Source organism: Sorex fumeus, unplaced genomic scaffold (assembly GCF_029834395.1).
Source record: "Sorex fumeus unplaced genomic scaffold, SorFum_2.1 ptg000072l, whole genome shotgun sequence".
NCBI lineage: Eukaryota > Metazoa > Chordata > Mammalia > Eulipotyphla > Soricidae > Sorex > Sorex fumeus.
In genome coordinates, this window is record NW_026606129.1 from 5,933,221 (window position 1) to 5,955,421 (window position 22,201).

Genomic DNA, 22,201 nt, shown 5'->3' on the forward strand with positions numbered 1-22,201 from the left:
TAAAAGATTCAAAGGCACTGTGTCTGTAATGTGTAGAACTTGACAGTCCTTCAAGCCAGTGAGAAATGGAGTTAATGAACACCAGCCTCTGAGCCTGACATGGTTCTCTGCTGGACCCTGAACTGCAGTGAATCTTTTCTGTCTTGTCCCAACTATGTGTAAAAATTTCTACCTTTGAACTCTCTTGGCATTATGAAGATCTCACGTGGTACTTACATGCCACCTTGAGTCATAGATATGCATGCACTTACCTTAGTGTCCCAGGAGCTAATACACTATTGGATTGATGTAATATACTTTCTTCCTCTATCTCTTCATCCTTGTCTAATCTTTGACTCTGATCATTATATAAATCTTGCATAAATTGTACATAACCTACAATCTTATATTTTCTTTTCTGAGGAGTCATTGCATAAATGCCAGTGGTATGTCCTTAGGTCCTTGGTTTCAGTGCCATTGCAAGAAACATTTGCCATTATCTAGAGTCTTTTAATTGCTATAATTATGGAGAATACAGCTGGCATCTGGTCAATAGAGATCTGAGGTGCTACTGGTTGTCCTGCAATGCCCAGGTCCACTTCCTCACCAACTGTCTAGTTCAAAGTGCCAACTGTGCTAAGGATGAGAGAGAACATTTGTTTTCAAATAATCACACTTTGACTATACTCACTTGAGGAAACAAACGCTCAGAAGGAATATGAATTCTTTTTGACTCACGCTGGTAATAAATTGTAAGACATGAATGTAACCCAAATTTTTCTTATTTCCTACTACAGAGTTAGATATCCGCTTGCATAATTATATGTAAATTTGAGGCTGCATTGTCAAGCATAACTTAGAAAGCTAAAAAGGATGTCACCTAGTTAATTGCCACCAGTTAATAAGGTTGTGTGCTGTTTGGGTACTCTGTACCAAACCAATTAGTCTATTTTAAAATTGCACCAGCAGACAGGATTATGAAAAAAGGATTTACACAAAAAAGTTGGTGTTTTAACTTGGATCTAAAAGGCAAACAGGCCTGGAAAAGCACAGTGTCTCATTTTAGAAATTTTTCATACTCCTTCCTTTGAGGACTGGATTTATTGGTGTCCAGTTACACTATTATATCAAAGTTCCAATGAGATTCCCTGAAAGATTTATGAAGCAGGGGATGAAGTCCTAAAATTCATCTTTACCAATCAAGTTAAAGTAACCTTCTTCACCTCCCCCGAAGAGGCAGCTTCACTGGCCAGGTGAAGTATATTCATGTTTCCAGGGCAAGGAAGACACGAAAATTGGACTTATTCATGGAAGAAGATGAATACTCAGGACAGCCCCTATCACAGCCTCCAGGAAACAAACGAAGCCTACAATTTTTGTTGATAAGTGGCTTTTCCACTTTCCTCACTAGTCCCTGGTTACCTAAAAGTGAAATCTGATCTACTGGGGACTTAAAAATAACCTGTATTAAGCAGTAATAACCCGCTGAATTGAAGTCATAGTACCATGAATATATTTAGACTATTGTCTTCCTGAGTATGGGAATAGTCTGATATGTCAGTGGACATCACATAATAATTTTCAAACCTGCTAAGTATAGTAGAAAAAACTGAAATCTAGTTTGGTGAGCACTTGCCTTGAATGTGAATGACCCATGTTCGATCCCAAACACCATCTTTGGTCCCCTGAGAACTAATAAGAGTTAGCCCTGAGCACAACAGGGTGTGACCCCCAAACCAAAAAGGAAAAAAAACCCAACCAGTTGATAGCCAACAGTGTCTCTGGGACTATCTATGAAGGAAACTGATTTTGGGGGATTTCTCAGACAGTGTGACACTCAGGGCAGGTTTTAAGATGTAGAACTCTCTGTTTTAAAGGAACTTTTTATTGATGTGTTTGGTGCTAATCAGTTCACCAGCCTGGGGATAAGATGCAGAAGGTAATGACCCAAAGTTCATCTGTTGACTGGTTAAAGAAACTTTGGTACATCTACGCAATGGGGTACTATGTAGCTGTTAGAAAAGATCAAGTCAAGAAATTTACATACAAGTGGTACTACATGAAAAGTATCATGCTAAACGAAATGAGTCAGAAAGAGAGGGGAAAGACATAGAAAGATTGCATTCATCTGGGGAACATAGGGTAACAAAATAGGAGACTAACACCCAAGAATAGCTGAGATAAGTACCAGGAGGTTTACTCCATGGCTTGGAGGCCAGCCATACATGCTAGGGGAAAAGGCAGCTCAAATAGAGAAGGGAGCACCAAATAAAGGGTGTTGGAAGGATCCTCCCAGGATGGGAGAAGCATGCTGAAAGTACACTATAGACCAAACATGATTGCCACTCAATGCCTCTTTTGCAAACCACAGCACCCAAAAGGAGAGAGAGAACAAAAGGGAATGCCCTGCCACAGAGGTAGGGTGGGATGGGGGGATGGGGGATGGGAGGGTTACTAGGATCTGTGGTGGTGGAAAATGGGCGCTGGTGGAGGGATGGGTACTTGATCATTGTATAATTGAAACCCAAGCACAAAAACTTATAAGTCTACAACTGTACCTTATGGTGTTTCACTAATAAATTTTTTTTTAAAAAAACGTTCATCTGTAGCTCCTAATGGTGCTGTCTCAACCTCAGCACAGGTAGGTTCGTTTCTTATATCTGTCTTGGGATTCCACACAGCTATTCACACAAGCTCCAACAGTCTTCAGTTCTAAAGAGTTTTCCTCAAATAATAAAGTTTTCTGATACTTACCTTATTGCAGGGCTGGAGCGATAGCACAGTGGGTAGGGCGTTTGCATTGCAAGCAGCCAACATGGCCGAACTGAGTTCGATTCCTCCGCCCCTCTTGAGAGCCCAGCAAGCTATCGAGAGTATCTCGCCCGCACAGTAAAGCCTGGCAAGCTACCCGTGATGTATTTGATATGCCAAACACAGTAACAACAAAGTCTCACAATGGAGATGTTACTGGGCCCACTCAAGAAAATCAATGAACAAGGGGGGGACAGTGACAGTGACCTTATTGCAAGGTTAAAGTGGGCTAATATGCACTCACAGTGATTAATAGCTGACTTGTGTCTTATTCGTGGTGCTTGTCTTCAGTATGCTGTGCCTCTTTAGAGGGATGTAGAGTTTGCTTAAGAGCAGGATTACAGGAAGATAACCACTTAATTGAAACCATGAGGGGAAAATCAACTATGGGCCTGAGCAGGTGAATCTGACCTGGATTAAGAAAGAAAAGACCTGCCAAGGGGCAGGGGGTAAGGCTGAGAAGGGAAGTGAGTCGCCCTGCTCAGACCGACAATTAGGGGGGATTTGGGGGTTGGTGGGTGCTGCCTTTCCTGGGGTTCAGGTGCAAGTTCTGGGGCTCAGGCATCTCAGTGGCTCTGGATTTGAGAGCTATGGAGGATAGCTCTGGAGGATAGCTATGGAGGATACCATAGGTGCAAAGTTCCCTGAAGGGAGACAGACACTGTCCTCCCAACACAGCCATCCCTTTTCTAAAGCTTTTCTAAAGCTCTTCCCACTTTCTTCAACTTTCATGTAGTGATCATTTCCTTGGCCCTGAGTTATGTCCCACAAGCCACAACTCCTAAGCATTCCAAGCAGAGCTGAACAGGCAAATATCAGGCTCCCGGAGAACTTCTAGGCCATGTTAGAGTCTGTACATGCATCCGTATTTCTAGTGATGCTCTGTCATGCTTGCTCCTTTGGCATTTCCAGATCTTCTCCTCGTACCTTATTGGGAGACTCGCTGGTGCTGCAGTTTCCATCAGCCACTGAATGTTTGGGAAGCTCCCAACTCCTCCTGCCCACTGAGGGAGAACCACAGGATATGGCACCCTAGAAATTCTTTCCTCCAGAGCCCTGTTCTTCCTCTCAGCTGCTGCTGCTGGGTGTCAGGCTGATAGTTCTGGGTTCTGAGCGAGTCCCATACAGTTGCATGGTCTCACTTAGGATCTGCATCCAGGTACACTTTGTTGATTTAGTTCATTGTGAAGCAGTCAGAGCTCCATGTCTAAAAACCATTGTGTTCTCATACTGTTTATCAAAGTGCATAGGAGAACGGCAACAATAGCCAAAGTAGGTTTTGTAGATCTTATAACCAGGATGAAAATGTAAGAGGGACTTTAAACCAATTTCTGTTTCTTTTTTGGGGTCACACCCAATGATGTACAGGGATTACTCCTGGTTCTGCATTCAGGAATTACTTCTGGCGGTGCTCAGGGGACCATATGGGATGGGGAGAATTGAACCTGGGTTGAGCGCATGCAAGGCAAATGCCCTACCTGCTGTGCTATCGCTCAAGCTCTAAAATGATTTATGAAGTTAGGGCATCTAGCCTTTGAAGTGCTGATTTTAGGCCACGGGATAGTATAGGATTCAAGGCACATACCTGACATCTGGCTAGTTCTCCTTTGATCCCTTGCACCCCATGGTCCCCTGCATATCACTCCAAGTACAGCCAAATGTGATGCAGAAGGCCCCGAGCACCACTGGGCTGGCCTGGGAATCCCCAGTACCCCAACACTGTGCAGCAAGAGGTTGTTAGGTCCTTCAGACCCTTGCATTGGACTAGCCATGTTGGCCAAGAATTACTTGGAGAGGACCCAAGGGCCTCTGGAGATTCATTTTGGAGGTTCCCAAAACACTAATGGCCATGTTATTTCATTTTTGGTGTTATTGTGTGTGTGTGTGTGTGTGTGTGTGTTTGTGTGTTTGTTTGTTCTGAAGGTCTCACCTGGTGGTGTCCAGGGCTCTGCTCAAGAAACATTCCTGGCAGAACTTGGGGGAATGTTTGTGATTCTGAGTCTCAAATCTGGGTCAGATTGTGTGGAAGTCGAGTACCCCTACCTTCCTGTAGTATTTCTCTGGCCCTGTCACAATACTTTTAAAAAGTTGAGTATCAAAAACCTTCAGAAACATAAATGTAAGTATAATTTACAAAGCATTTTTGTTGACAGTGATAACCCAAATAAATGACTCTATTTAAAACTTTTAAGGATTAATAGTTAATATGACAATAAATATAAACCAAGTGAGTTTTCTAAATGATTTATTAGAAAAATTATAAATTTCACCCAGTTCCTTCTGTGAGCCAATAGATCATGTTTTATTAATGAATCATCTAAGAGTTTTTGTTGGTGAATCTCTGCGAGTTATCATTTCAATATATTTTTATTTTAGTTTTTAATTCTGAGCAACAAAAATGACTATTAATGGGGAGAGCTATTGTATAACAGGTAAGACGCATGCTTTGCTAGCGGCTGGCTCAGAGTCAACCCTCATCACTTCACATGCTTTCCTGAGCCCTACTCAGAAGAATTCCTGAGCACAGAGCCAGAAGTCAGTCCTGAGCACAGTTAGCTCTGGCCAAAAGGAAAAAAGAAAAAAGAAAGGAATGTAGGTGATTAAAATTTCACTATTATCCACATCATAGTCTACTTGTCTAATATCTATTCTCAGTTATAGACTATCAAGTTCTTTACAACAATTTTAAGAAGTTGTGATGTCTACATACATTCCCAAAAGCAGTATTTTTTTTTTTGAGTTCCACTTGGCACTGCTCAGGGCTTACACCTGATTCTGTGAGCAGGGATCACTCTGTGACTCAGAAGCACCACATGGGTTGCTGTGGATTGAAACAAGGTTGGCTGTGGCACACCTTATGACCACATTTAAATGAGCATCAACTCAATGAAAAATATTCAAACCATCAATTTTCTAACATTACTTCTATAATCTTGTAGTGTTATTCTTTCTCTTTTCAGAGAAATACAGCCTTTAAATTTTACATGAATAGAAGATAGTTCCTTCAATAGATTTTGAAGGGCCTGGTCTGATATGAACAGCTATGAACAAAACTGAATGAGTCACTGTTTTCTAAATGAATGTGAATTTTTCCTTTTTCAGTGACAACAATTATATCTCAGATGTGGTTACTATGACCTTTGCAAAAAACTGAATTATATTCTAAAATAATTTGTTGAATATAGAGCTGGAAATTTCATCTTCATTGTGTGTATTAAATTTAGGATCAATGAATAGTAATTAAAGAGTAAGTCAGAACAAGGAAATTAATATTATTATCAGAGTTACATGGAGGTTGAGGAAAAATTTAGCAATATTAATTTTCAAGCTATGTCAATTAGAAATAATAATTTCATTAGCATTGAATATGGCTCTTTTAAAATCTCAGGGCTAGGAAGAAGGAAACGTTACTGGTGCCTGCTCAAGGCAATGGATGAACAACAGGATGATCGTGATTGTGAATTTTATTAGTACTTGACAGCTAAAAGGAGTCCATGAATTTAGCTTTTTTGTAATTTACAAGGAAACTAAAGTTCAAAGAAGCCTGTCTTTCAAATCTTAAGGCATGTTAAAGTCAGACTTAGTTCATGAATCCATAACTCTAAATTCTATAGAATGATGTTCAATATTTAACAAAGTATGTAGAAGATTGAAACTCCCCTTTGATAAAGTAAAGTAAAAGTAAGTAAAGGCCCTCCCGTTGATCATCGATTTGCTCGAGCGGGCCCAGTAACGTCTCCATTGGAGACTTTGTTGTTACTGTGTTTGGCATATCGAATACGTCACGGGGAGCTTGCAAGGCTCTGCCGTGCGGGCAAGATACTCTCGGTAGCTTGCCGGGCTCTCCGAGAGGGGCGGAGGAATCGAACTCGGGTCGGCCATGTTGGCTGCATGCAAGGCAAACGCCCTACCACTGTGCTATCGCATCCGCCTTTGATAAATCACTTCTATTTGTTGTTTTGTGTTTCCATCAGTGGCCAGTTGACATGCTTAAGGTTACAAAATTTTGCACAGAGCTCAAGTTTCCTAAATTTCGGGAGAGGTTAGATCAACATTTCTTAACCTTTTGTCATAGGCCCTCTGTGCATTTTGGAAGATTCCTTAGGACCCCAAAAGGCTTCCATGTATATAGATTCGATCTAGAAATAGTGACTGCGTAAGAGGTCAGGATTTTAACCACTCTCATTTGCAGTCACAAGACACTTAGCCTCAACATCAGATACCCTGGAAAAGGAAAAGAAGGTCAAAGTCTCATTTCTCCCAGGAAGCAAGTCCCTAGTATCAGGGCAGGAAGGGAGAGGTCCTGTGTTCAGGACCAGCAGTGTGACGTGGAATTTCCACCTTGCTTAACTAGGACGAAGGGTCTGGTGACATATTACAGACTTGAGATGGTTCACAAATCACAAAGCTTGAGATTTTCTTTAGCATCTTTTCCAAGAGGTTGGAAAGTTGCGATTTTGTGGTTACTGTAATATTCAACCATTCACTGGGCAGCAGATAAGAGGGATTCACAGTGCACTTCCAAGAGTGAATCTCCTCTTCATGTGTGAGAAATTAAGACAAAATTTCAGAAATCCATATCCATATTCCTCCATGTGTGAGAATGATGTTGTTGTCATGTTATACTGCCTCCCTGCTGTTCTGTGATCCAGCCTCCACTGTCTGATCATGAAATAATGTGTGTGAAGAAGACAAATAGATTTCTAATTCTCACATAGAAAGAGCCTTGACTGGGCTGGAGCAATAGCACAGTGGTTAGGGCGTTTGCCTTGCACGCGGCCAACCCGGGTTCGATTCCCAGCATCCCATATGGTCCCCTGAGCACCACCAGGAGTAATTTCTGAGTGCAGAACCAGGAGTAACCCCTGTGCATCGCTGGGTGTGACCCAAAAAGAAAAAAAAAGAGCCTTGACTCTCCACATGACTGCAGTTGTCCTGAGACTCTTAGCAGAAGGTGGTTCAGTCAGAGAAATCTGGGTCTTTCCTCTTTGAAATACATAACATCTAATGAGAACAAAACCCAGCTTCTGATTGATTAAGGCTGACATCTAGATTTCCTGATTCCATTTCTGGGACAATTTCACCAATATATTATGTAGCATATTTTGGACATTGATTCATCTGTACAAGTTTTTACTTGAGTACCAAACCCAAATGGAAGTCATTTTACCAAAAATTTTGGAAGTCAATTTTAATGTAAAAAAATAAAATAAGAAAATAAGGATAATAGTAAGATAATATCTAAGGAGGGAGAGAGGGAGAGAGAGAGAGAGAGAAAAAAGAGCAAAAGATCATTTTCAAATTCTCCTAAAGATCCCCCAAACATTATTTAAATATTAGGAATAGTTACTTAAGTGAATTTCAAACCCAGTCTTTCATTACCACTCTAATGAGGGGAAAAAATGGATTTGAACTTAATAGCGTGTTTAATAACCTTGACATTCAAAGCAGAGATACAAGCATGGAAACCTAGTTTAATTTTCAATGAAGACATAGCAGAATTATTTATGTAGAGAAACTAGGGCAAAAGGACATTTGGATCCTGAATTTATATTTGAGGTGATGAATCAAGCCTCTGCCCTTAGCATTCATTTGTATGCAGAACATGAGTTTAACCAAGGAGGGAAAAAGCTAAAACTCTCTAAGCCAGTATATATTACTTAATGGCCAAACACTTTAGATCTACAAAAACTTCAGAGAGGAGAAATTAGCCTCTCAGGGGACCATAGAACTAAGCGAATGCTAATTTATGGCTCTAGATAAAGAACCAGCAAGGGAGAAGGAAGCAAGGGCTGAACCGATTAGCTCAAATTCCAATTTAGAAAACTGGCCAAATGAAGAGCAGCCAAGTATTCCCTTTCCTTCCTAGAATGCTGTCAGAATGAACTTTATTACAAGAGTTAGGAAGCATTAGACCACAGTTAATAACCGAAGAACAAGGTAATGTTTGCCGATGGGAAGACAGATAGCTAAATTGCTAACTGGAATAGAAATGGCTTCTCTGCCGGACAGGAATCCCACAACCCCTAACAGCAATCTGGCTGATGTGTTTTGAATGCACTAGAGAGTTCACAGGTAAAGTAATAAGCATGAAGACATGTTAGAGAACTCTAAGTTTAAGAGACTGCTCTTGAAATCAAGGAACTCTTAGCATTTCAACTTTTTGTAGTTACTCACAAAGAGAATTTAGGTTGACGACCCACAGAATTTGTGATTTAGAGAAAACAACTGAGACTAACAGTGAAGAATTAAATGATGATTATCCCTTCAGGATTTTCAGTGTTCCAAATCAAGTAAGTTTGTTTAGTACTTTGATGTCAGATGTGAGGACAATGTAAGGTTAAGTTCATTTAGTTTTTTACATGTGAACTTCTTGAGGAACACAATTGTGAAAAGCAATTATTTGAGCAGATAAATACTTTATGCTTATTAACAAAACTGTTACTGAACAATTTATGAAAATAAGGAAAGAGAATTTATAAAATGTAAGTAAGTAAGTAAAGTAAAGGCCCTCCCGTTGATCATCGATTTGCTCGAGCGGGCCCAGTAACGTCTCCATTGGAGACTTTGTTGTTACTGTGTCTGGCATATCGAAGACTCTCGGTAGCTTGCCGGGCTCTCCGAGAGGGGCGGAGGAATCGAACTCGGGTCGGCCATGTTGGCTGCATGCAAGGCAAACGCCCTACCCGCTGTGCTAATTATTGTAGTTTTTCACATTATGGACCAAAAGTGGATTTCACATGATATCCTTGCTTTTGAAAAGTATCAGAAATTTTCAAAATGAAGTTTTTAGTAGGATCCAAGTTTTTTTATTTAATGGGAAATGTTCTATTTGCAGAAGACCTAAGTCTGATACAGTTGCTTCTTTTAAATGGAATATAAGATAAATAGACATGCTAATGGGATGTCTTGAAAATCATTGGGAGCTTTACCAATCTCATTGTCTTCATCTACAGGAAGGGAACTAATTAGGTAGCTCTCCCCAATTCTATGTAGAAGAGAGAATTCAGGATCTGACTGCAGACATACTTGGAATTCAATGTCCTATAACATACTGTTTGTTTCTCCTGTCTCTCATTCGGCAATTCTTTTATTCAGCAGACAGTCAATCACTGTCATCCCATTGTTCATCGATTTGCTTGAGCAGGTACCAGTAACGTCTCCATTCCTCCTAGCCCTGAGATTTTAGCAGCCTCTCTTTACTCGTCCTTCCCAATGATGCTGCATTGGAGGCTCTCAGGGTCAGGGGAATGAGACCATTATTGTTACTGTTTTTGGCATATCGAATAAGTCACAAGGAGCTTGCCAGAAATAGGGAAAAAATAGCCCTATCCTTTTCTCATCATCAGGAATTTCTATAGGAGTGTCTGGGACATAGATGAAGGAGTGATTAATTTCCTGCAGAAGGATATGAACATGTTATATAATATAAAATAGGTCCACCTCTGCTGTCACTTGAGAAATAAAGAGGAATTTATATACCATGGAAGGAGAACATTCCTTAAAACAAAGAAGAAAGACCTAAGCAAAATGGAGACCAATACCTACAGGACGCCCTTAGAGAGTGCCAACTAGGGTGAAGCATCTGCCAGTGGAGCACACATTTGTAGGCACTACCCACTCCGTGGTGTAGCCCTAGAACCGTCTCATATTGTATCTGAGCAGTTCAGAAAAAAAATGTATATAACTCAGCAACTCTCTTCCTGTTCCTTTGAATGTGTCTATTGAGTACTCTTGGTTACTATTTCTGTGTAATATTTTTTCACACAACTTTTCTAATTCAGAGAATTCTGGGCTGGGCTGATGTAAAATCAAAGACTTCACCATGAGATATTTTACTTGAGGTACTAGAACTGTCTTGACTGCAAAATTTTTAATTCATTTTATGAGTTATAAAGTTCCTTTTTTGCTTATTGTTGGTGTCAGATTCTGTCTAAAAATGAAACGAATTCTTCGGTGTAGGTTTTCTTAAGAATGGTTTGTTTTCTTCTGAGATCTGCGACTTGAACACAAGAATGTGTTGGGTCTAGAATTGTTGCAAAGGCTTAGAAGTGATGCATTATCCACTGTTCTCTGAGTAAATTGGTGAGTCCAGGGAGCAATATAAACTGTAGTGGCCTGCCTGCTTAGCATGTGCCCACACATGTGCGAAATTTATTATATGCATGGATTTATAAGACTTTCACAAGCAAATAGGAATGGTCCCATTTTATAAATGAAGAAGAGAGACCGAGAAAGGTAGAGTTTGTGCAAGATCAAATTACTGACAACGTTGGAGCAGTTTTGTTATCGTTGTTTTAATTTTTTTAGTTAGACACTGTGTTTCACAAAGTAATTTACAACAGGGTTTGAGATATACACTGTTCCCACCTCCAGTTCCACAATCCATGACCCATTTCTCCACCAATAATTCCAGGTTCTGTCTCACCCTCCAACCTGACACTTTGACAAAAACATCTTTAAGCTTAATTGTTGTGGTTTGGGTCCTATCTTCATGTTGTGTTGGGTCTAATGACTCAAGTATATGCAGATACTTAATCTCCACAGAAGAGCCCAAGGAAGCCCGTACCCTAATTTTATCCATGACCAATTGGTCCCTGAGATTTTACCCTGCGGTATAATATCATTTGAAACACTGCTTAATTTGAATCTGCTGGCCATAGAGAAAGTGGAGAGATAGAGAAAAATAGGGGGGAAATGGGAAGAGAAAGAAATATAAGAAGAGGACAAGGAGAGGATGAATAAGGATTGGATGGGTCATCTCAGAATCGTGTATGTCTTATATTTTAGGAAACTTTATTTAAATTTTCTTTTCAAAATATCTCACTATGAAATAATACAATGCTTGTTTTCCAATACAAACATGGACACTTCAATAAGAAAGCTCTATCTCTACTTATTTTTTCCTGTCTATGATATAAGGATGTTTGCTGATGGTCTGATAAATCAGTCATTCATAGTTCACTGAATATACTGCATGAGAAAATGGAAACTTAAAAAAAAATGATACTTTGATTTTTTTTAAAAAAACTGCATTGAGTTCCTTTATTATTCTCTATAGCACAGTAACTGGACTGAGATTCCCACTGACTCTCATTATTGCAAAACATTCCCTTGAGAAAGTGTCTTATTTTTCTTCTCCTTAGTATTCTGCAACTCTAGTGTATAGCTCTGACAAATAGGAGATGGATTGTAAAGGAAAGAAAAACATGGAACTCCAAAAATGTCAACCTTCAATGCAATGATGATGCTAATTTATGTGAAATTTGTCAACATTGTATTGCTTTCTTGGGGGGAAAAGAAGTTCACCTGGCTTGCAGTTCAGTAAGTGAGCAACTATCAGAATATGACATAAATACAACTCAATCTAGGAGTTTCATATTATTGAAACAAGTCTTCCAGAATGGAAATGGGCCAGTGCTGACTCAGGTCCAGCTGTGAGTCACGTGAATGTGTATAAACAGGGCTGAGTGTATGTCTGGATTTGTGCCCATGGACACATGCATATTTTTGCATGTGCCTGATGTCTGGGACAGCAGTACCAACTCTGTATCAAGGGACTGCATGGTCAACTGATCATAGAGTAGAAGGCAAAAGGCAGATCCAAACCAGTTTCAGACTCTCATTACCCACAACCCAGCAACCTGCCCTGTTTTTTTGCTATTCTTATTTTTTTTCTTTTTTGGTCACACACAGAAATGCAGAGGGGTTACTCCTGGCTCATGAACTCAGGAATTATTCCTGGCAGTGCTCAGGAGACCATATGGGATGTTGGGAATGGCTGCATGCAAGACAAACGCCCTACCCTCTGTGTTACTGCTCCATCCCCTTTTGTTGTTATTCTTTCTTCTTCCAGCAAGAATCAACAGAAACTCAGTTTCTTCCAGACACATGGAGCATAAAGACTACCCAGTTTAAGAAAAATCTGCAAATTATTTTCCCTATGGTGGGGCCTTGTAGGTAAGAGGCAGACTTCACAGGCTCCCCTCCACACCACACACACAGGCATGTACCTCTCCCCTGCCTTCTCTTTCATTTCTCTCCCCCAACTGGATTTGGCACCAGGAGACAATATTTACATCTCTCTGCAATATCCACATTCTTAGAGATCATCTGTTCAGTAACTGATACCTGGAATAATTGTGCCCACTCATGGTACTTCCCTATTAGATGCTCCTTCAACCAGGAATTTAAAACTGCAGGCTAGTTAAAGCAGAATTTTTTTATTTCATTTTCATTTCATCATCCTGTTATTCGTCGATTGCCTCGAGCAGGCCCCAGTAACGTCTCTTTCATCCTAGCCCTGAGATTATATTCAAGGCTCTTTAGGAGAATGAGACCCATCATTGTTACTGGTATTTGGCATATTTGGTACGCCACGGGGAGTTTGCCAGACTCTGCCCTGTGGGCAGGCTACATTCGATAGCCTGCAAGTTTGTCCAAAGTAGGAATGAGATACTAAGATGTCATAAAAAAGATGTCCTGATGAGATAAGGCCGCAAATGCGGCCGCGTGGTTCCAAGAGCTGGATTTTATAGTCTCTGAGTCTTGGCCGTTGATGGGATTACACGGCGCCAGGGGGCCAGGTGGTGGGTGTGACCCCCGCCTACTGGAATATGGAGGATCTGGGTGGAGGATGCTCGACTCCAATCAGAGTAGGCTGGGAGATCTTGGCCCCAGAACCCGCGTGGATTTGTCCCTCTGCCAGTACCTTCATGTGTGTGGAGAGTGGTCTCAGCATGGTGGTGGCTGGTCCTGGAGGTCTTCGGCTGCCGGAACCCTGGTCGGGGCGGGGAGGAAAGCTCAACCCGCTCCCCTCCAAGGGACCCCGGCGAGGAACAGCCAGGCGCGGGGGCAGGAGACTGCACTGTTCTCGTCTGGGAGCTGGATTTTATAGTCTCTGAGTCTTGGCCGTTGATGGGATTACACGGTGCCAGGGGGCCAGGTGGTGGGTGTGACCCCCACCTACTGAAATTTGGAGGATCTGGGTGAAGGGGGTATGCAGAATTAAACAAAACCAATATCACACAAAACAAACTAGAACATCACTACGTGATCCATACTAAAACATTAGTACCACTCCTTCCAAATGTCCTCATCTCTAATCTTGATAAATGACCAGGTCGGTTCTTTTGTAGATTATGGCATTGAAGATTGTCAAGACTTCTTCTTTGTTTATCGCAGACATGATTGGATTGGAGTAGAAACATCAGAAATGTAATCACTTTCATTTGTATTTGCAGTAGCCTAGAGTGAAGTGAATAATACAAACATGGATTGAACTATATTATACTAGATATTCTTCTGTGTAATTGATGTGATTTATGACGTGATGTGATGAGACGAGAAGGCATCAATCACATCATGCCATTTTCGACACTGGGGAAAAACTATTCCTCGGAACATGTGACAAAAGAGGCGTTGGTGGTATCGGTGTCCTTGTCAATATGAACGTGGCCATAAGCATTGATTCATTCGAATGCCTAACAACCCGATAGTACAATTACATTTGAATAGATGTGGCTCACTACCGGCAGTTTCTATCTTTGTTGTCTACGCACCAACATCCAATTATGATGAAGGAGAAATGGAGTAGTTCTACATGGAGCTGGAGAAGTTCTATAAAGAAGACCACGCCTTCTACAAGATCACTGTCAGTGATTTTAATGCTAAGATAGGACCGAGGTTTGGTCGAAGAACTCCATAGAATGGAAAGAACAGGGTGAGAGACTGTCCGCGTTCATCATGTCGACCAAGACCATCCATGGTAACTTCATGGTAGCTCACAATTCCAGAAGGCCAAATCTAAACATTGGACATAGGAGTCTCCTGGTGGACGGTTCCACAATGAAATTGACCACATCATATTCAAACAATGGTTTTGCATGACCAATGTCGCTTTTGTCCCAAAATTCCAAACAGGATCGGACCACCATCTCTTTCATGCAAAATTCTACTTCACAGAGCGGGAAGAAAGGGCTGCAAAGTTTAAGAAGAAAACTCCCAGAATGACCACCAACTGGGAGCTCTTTGGCACTATTGCGGCAATATGGGAAGATGCCATTGTTGACAACATTGATGAGGAATATGATCGACTGGTTTAGCACCTCCATGATTGTGCAAGGAATAACGAGAGAGAGAGAGATAGCCACAAAAAGGACACCTGTCTTCGAAAACTCTCAAGCTCATTCGCCAACGTGGCTTGGTGCAAGCCTCAGGTAATTGCAAGCAAACACCCGAGCTCAAAAAGCACTGCAGAGAAGCGATAAAAGAAAACCTCGAAGAGAGAAGAGTAGCAGTGCTGGCAGATGCGGCAGAAGCTGGGAAAAGCATTTGCAATGCCCGCCTGTCCTTCGCCAACTACAAGACCATCTGACTGCCTTCCGATGTCCTGATGAATCTATCACATCTTCCAGAAGGGCAATGGAGATTATCCATGACTTCTACTCAGATCTCTTCCATAGCCACATCCACCTGCCCACATACCAAACTCTAAAGGATGAATATGTTGCTCCCAAAGTTCTCCCTTCTGAAATCTGGCAAGCCATTTCATTGGTAAAGAAGTGAACAGGACCTGGCCCAGACAAGGTCAGACCCGAACACCTAAAGAACCTGCTATCAGTACTCATCAACACACTGACTTGGCTCTTCACACACTACCTGTCTGAATGCAAGGTTCCATCCTAATGGAAAACCAGCAGGGCTGTACTACTGTACAAGAAGCGAGACATCCACAACATTGGCAACTATCGCCTGATGTACCTGTTGTCTGTTGTCTACAACTGTTCACTCAAGTCATTCTGAATAGGATTGGCAGAACACTTGATGAAGGACAACCAAGCGAGCAAGCCAGTTTCCAAAAACGATTTAGCACAATCCACCATATCCACATGATAAGCAAGCTCATTGAGGTCTCTTGGGAGTTCAAGATGCTGCTCTGTCTAACGTTCATTGATTTAAAGAAGGCCTTTGATTCTATTGAGACTGAAGCGGTCATTGAAGCCTTAGCCAAAAAGGGTTTTCAAATACATCAGGATCCTCCGTGAGTTGTATTGCGGATTCACTACCAGAATCTCACTGTTCTACAGGGAGGTGATCATTGACGTCAAGAGAGGGGTTCGGCAGGGTGATACTATTTCACCGAAACTCTTCAGTGCCACCCTCGGGAACGTCATGTGACGACTGGAATGGGAAGGAATGGGGGTAAAGATAGATGATTAGCAACTACACCACCTCTGCTTCACTAATGACATAGTTCTAATAACACCAAACATCAGTCAAGCAGCACAAATGCTGGCCGACTTCGACCCTGAGTGTGGAAAGGTTGGACTACAGCTGAATCTCACAAAGACAATGTTTATGAGAAATGGTCTCGTTCCTGACATTCCATTCACTCTCAATGGGATGAATATCTCCGAAGGCAACAGTTATATGTACCTAGATTGAGAAGTCAACATGATGAGTGACCTGGCACCTGAGTTGCGCAGGAAGAAGAAAGCAGCTTGGAACGCCTTCAAGAGCGTTGAAGAAATAGCTAAGAGGATGAAGAACCTCCGGCTCTGAGCACATCTCTTAGATTCCACTGTTCTTCCTGCATTAACATACACCTCAGAGACCTGGGCCCTACAAAAACAGGATGAGAACGCTATTTGGGTCTCCCAAATAGGAATCCAAAGAGCTATGCTTGGAGAATCACGTTTCACTCAAATGAGAGAAAGAATCCAGAGTTCTGACCTCTGTCGATGGTCAAGAATCAGGGATGCCATCTCGTTTGCCAAGGCATAAAAATCACATGGGCTGGACACATAATGAGGTTTGGAGATGACCGCCGGACTAGAGCCATTACCGAATGGATTCCACGGGACATCAAAAGATCGTGTGGCCACCCACCTACCAGATGGTCAGACTTCTTTGTCAATACCCTTAATGATCGGTTTGAGGATCTTCATGTTCTAGAACGAGCAGACGCCATTGGGCTACATTAGCATGCGACAGGGACGAATGTGGACGTTACTGGCGCCTGCTCGAGTGAATTGATGAGTAACAGTATGTCAAGTGATCAAGTGATTCTTCTATGTGTCCCACATCACCTGTTTTTCACTCAATCCTTATTTATACTGGTTTGCATTCCATATAGAGATGGCCGATGGAAAAATCGAGGCAGGGCAGTAATCACACAATCAGTTTTATTTCTTACATGGTAAAAGCGGGGAATAAGTGAAACATAATAACCCTCGAGGTCTCATTTATGGCATCTACTGTCACATATTTCTAACATTTATAAGGAACTTCCTGAGAGAGTATTTTACCTTAATCTTAGCCATCTTTCCATTAGCTGGATAAGGAAAGTTATTAGATTCAGCATCCAAACACCTCCCTTCTTTCTCAATGCCTTTCTTCTTAACAGCCTCCCTGATTGGACCCTAAATAAGGGAGTCTTATTTTCCAAACTCGTCTTTAATTGCTGTGGGTTGTTACTCCTATGATTTCCCCCTTCTCTTATCTCCTGCATCTCTGATCACAATTCCTGCCCAGTCCCCCAGTAGCTCATAAGGATTTGGGGACAAACGTTCGGATGCATGAAATAGTCTTTTCTGACAATCAGCACTTAGAGGTGGCATCATAAGCGAAGAGAAATATAATTTACAATTTACTGCAAATGACAATAACCACTTTGTTTCATATACAAATAAACTTCCATCTCTACTGTGTACATGAAGGGAATCTCAGTTTAAAGTGAAAAAAAAAATTTACTTAAATTCCTTTGCTCATTTTCCTCTAGGTTGATGATAACAAAACCAGAAGCTGTCACATTCCTTGTGTTTCTGTACAAATCCAACAATCTCTGTGATAAAGAATTAAGAAGGTGGGTGTTTCAATGAGAAACCAAACTGTTAATTTGGCTATGATTAGAAGTGAGGACATAGAAGATGCCTGACACTGCATTTTCGATGTGGAACACCTGATTCATTGCACTTGTTTTTAGCTTCTTTGATTTTACTCTAAGTTTCCAAACCACTGCATTTTTTAAAACTTCTGTGCTCCTATAGTTTCCCCTGTTTCTTCTGTTTTCTCTTTCCCCTGGTTTATAAACTCCTTCTCGCTGACATTATCCTCTGAGAGTGTGCATATATATGTGTTCCTTTAGTTTTTTTTTTTTTTTGCAGGGGGGGGGCACATCCCAGCTATACTCAGGGCTTACTTCCAGTGTGGCTTAAGGAACCATGTAGGGTGCCTGGAATTGAACCAAGGCAAGTGTCCCACCTAGTGAACTATAGCTCCAGCTCTGTATGTGTGCATTTTAAATTATAGCTCAGAATTCTGGGAAAAAGACACCAACATATCTTCAGTGATCCATCACTCCCACATGTGCAGGCAATGAGGCTATTCTGAAACTCTGCACTTGGGCTGTTTTAATGCTGTGGGTCATTTCCCAGCCAGGCAAGTAAATCCTACAATAATCCATCTTCCCATGACAAGTAGAGGCAGTATCTTAGACTTCAGTAATGTTCCAAGCAAATCAACTCTACAACCAATGGGAGAGAAAGTATAGTATCACTTCCCATTACACAGTGTATTAATTTGCATTGCATATCGCAGCTTCCAAATAATAGCAGATTATTTTTATCAACAGTCGAGAACAATCTTGAGTGCTTTCTCTGGGTTATGGATGGAGAAGAAAACAAACAAAATTGAAATGCCTGTCCACTTAAAACTTGTCAATTTTTTCCTTTATATCTTTTGTCTGTTTGTTTGGGGGTTACACCTGGAAATAAATGCTCAGGAGTCACTCCTGGCTCTGCACTCAGGAATTACACCTAGTGGTGCAGGAGACCATACGGGGTGTGAGGGATCAAATCTGGGTCAGCTGTGCACAAGGCAAGAGCCTTACCCACTGCTCTTCTCACCCCCATCCCAGTTTCTAGATCTTTTAAGTAACTTTTAAAACATTTTGATTATCAAAACTATTCAAAGTTCTGGAACCTTGTTTTTGTTGTGCTTTCGGCTCTTTGGGCCACAACTGTCAGTGCTTAGGGCTTACTCATGGTTTGTTGCTCAGAAATTGTTTCTGACGTTCTTAGGGGACTATATGTGATGGCAGATATAAAATACAGGCTGGTTATCTACAAGACCACTTGCTATCCCGTCTCACTAGCTCCTCAAGTTTTCTGGAACCTTGAAGGTTCTATAGAATCTTTCTCTTTCTGATACTCACTGTCTTACACAAAATATTGGTTGATTCACTAATTAAGAAGGTTTCCCAAATTATGGTTAGAGAATTGTGGGAAGAGTGTAGCACAGATTGCTCAATCCCAGAAGTTTTAACATATTAATAGATTTCATCAAATAAAACAAGCCTTGTTTTGTCATCTTTATGGAACATATAAGCATATACTTTAAATTCCTAGATAGCATCTGTCTTGTCTTTTACATTTTTTACTCCAATAAAAATATTGCCTTAGGTCCTAATCACCCTAAATATTTCACCAGTACCTCTGGATGGGGGGTAGTCTCTGATTTGCTTTCCAAGGTACTGTCTTTCTGTTGTTTTGTTTGGTTGTATCTGTAGTTCTTAGATATTGACACCAAATTTGCAGTTGGAATGTTTGCTATGAAAATGGAAATGCCGACTAACATTTGTCTGTTCAGTCTGTTCACCTGTAGCTGTTCTATCTTTATATTTATAGTGGAAAATAAAAAATAAAACCCTCCTTAATAGGTGGTCATGATGGCAGATCTGTGCTTGTCTCCTCTGCTTAAATTCAGATAACATTTGTCCAACTGGACTTCAGATGAAGAAGACACACTTCAAGAAAACAATTCCTCTCTGATTTCCTTTGACTTAGTCAATTATACTCTTATCTTTCACAACATTCATATCTATTTATATGTTTGTTTGCTTGTTTACTTGGGGGCCACATCCAGTGGTGCTCAGGGCTTAGTCCTGGCTCTGCCCTTAGGGATCATTCCTTGTGGTGTCAGAGATTGAATCTGGTTCAGCCACACACCAGGCAAGCACCTTAACTGCTCCGATTTCTCCAGCCCCACCAAATTCACATTCGTATTTACTTGACAGGATATTAGTTACTTATATAAACCTACAGATTTTCTCTTGAAAACACTCACCCCAACAGTAGCATTTGTCTACCTTGCAAAGGACCACAAAGTTAAATCTAAGTTCTGGGACGATGAGTATCTGGGTCAATTGGGAATGACATAAGAGTTAAGGAGAGAGAGGCTGAACATCATAGCACCAATGTATCATGCGTGTTCCAATTCTTTTAGAATCCCTTCATTCCTGGGAAGTAGGGTTCTGGTTTCCGTTTGTTGGAATAAGATTAACAAAAGCTGTTCTACATTCTTCTTAAGATAGATATGTTTACTATAGTATCTTAGCTACTTCTAAGTTAATTTTCTAAACCATCTGTTGTCTCTAAAAATAAAGTTCCAAAAATATACATGCAAGGTATTTAATTTTCTTTTCTATTACTTTGTTTCAGAGAAATGGACAATAGCTTTGCGAAATTATTTTGATTGTTTTCTTTTCTTCTCTCTCTCTGTCTCTCTCTCTCCCAGTTTTGTTCTGTTTGGGGGGGCTATACCTGGTGGTCCTTAGAGCTGACTTATGGTAATCAGTCAAATCAGATAATTGTAAACAAGAAACACCCTTCTAAAACTTTCTGGCCCCATTTTTATGATGGTTTTGAAATGATGAATTCATGAGGAAATGATTCTTTAGAGTATTTCACCCAGCTCAGGTTTTATTTTGAAATCTATTTCTTAAAAAAATATATATAAACTCTTCTGCTAACCCCATTGGACTGGTCTGACAATCAAGTGAGAAAGAAAAAAATCCTTGGGGAATATATAAACAAAAGATGTTCTATTTATTTTTCCATCATGGACAGGATGAAAGAAAAAATACCTGGAGATCCGTTTATTGAAGGAACTATTTGTTGGATGAGTAGGAAGCCAGTTGTTAATTGCACCTTGTGGATTTTTCCATGGGCACTTGCTATATTTTCTCATAGAGATTTGCACTGTGTGATAATGTAAGAGTGTGCTTGTGGTTTTCTTTTGACCTGCCTCTGTAATAAACATAATTGAAAGAGGTTAAAAAGGAAGGTATGAGGATAGATTCACATACTCTTTACAGACACAAAAGAAACCTCCAAGTGACCCACCCAACCCCCACCCATCACTCTGGGGTCCACAATATCCTGTGCCTCAAAATATAGACATCTTTCTCCAAAATCCATTTTATCCCAATATTGTGGACATATTTATGTTTTTCCTATACTCTTCTAACAGCTAACCAAAAAGACCAGTAACAATGGGGTGGGATAACATTGCTTTGTCCTTTCTGCCTTATCACAGGGGGCTTAGGTTTATTGGGTTACTCCCATCACAGTGCTCCCATTCCTCTGTGTTTATCTATAAACTTTTTCTTTGTGCTATGTTTCCCCAACCGGTCAATCACCTTTATCTCCTAATCAGACTCTGTTAACTTTTAAACATTGCTCTTCTCTTGTAAAAAACTATGCACGCAGAAGGTTGTGTGTTCGCGGGCTCTCTGGACGGCTCTATCTCACCGCCCGCGTTCGGTGCCCTATAGCTGCTGTGTGTAGCCTGCATCGGGACGGCTGTTGGCCAAGGGCAGATGAAGGAAGAGACGAGGGCCAGGCCGGTTGATCTTAGTGGCAGTTTATTACAAGGAAGTTTATCCCATAGAAGAACTTATGTTGTGGAGGGCCTAGGTTCTCTCAAGCACATGTTCCCCTTGCTAGTCTCTGGGTAGTCCATCTTTCAGCCCTGCTCTCTCCTTCTCCAGCTCCCTTCTAGTCTGGCTGACACTCCACCCAGTCAGGTAGCCAAATCAACATAAGAAAGCCCTTCCTGAATGCTCAAGGGCAAGATACCTCTTAAGGTGTTTTTCTCTTTTCCTCAGTCCAATAAACTATCAACTATTTCTGAGGTTATGCAGGAAGGACAGAACAGTGTTATCCTACATTCTCTTCTCCTTAATTCCTTTGAATAGTTAATTCAGAGCCGGGTCCTTTATGTATGAACACAGGAAGACAGTTAATACTATGCTTTTGTAACTTGGGAGTTAAGTGACTCCGAATGCTATCCACTCCTGGGCATTTGTTCTCTCGACTTAAGCCTCAGTTGCCCTTACTTCCTAGCACTCCAAAAGCAGGATCCCAACAAGGGACTGGATGGACTCAGGGCAAGCTGTGAAATACCCTGTTATTGAAATGAGCCGGGACAAAGTGCCATAATACTTAACTATAAGTTAAGAGCATGGTCATGGACAAGCTCTGTCATGATCCAAAAAGGAACAGATGGATTAGGACCCTGCTAGGAGTAGGAAAGATTAATCTGGCCTGAACACTGCAGTCTGAGATCT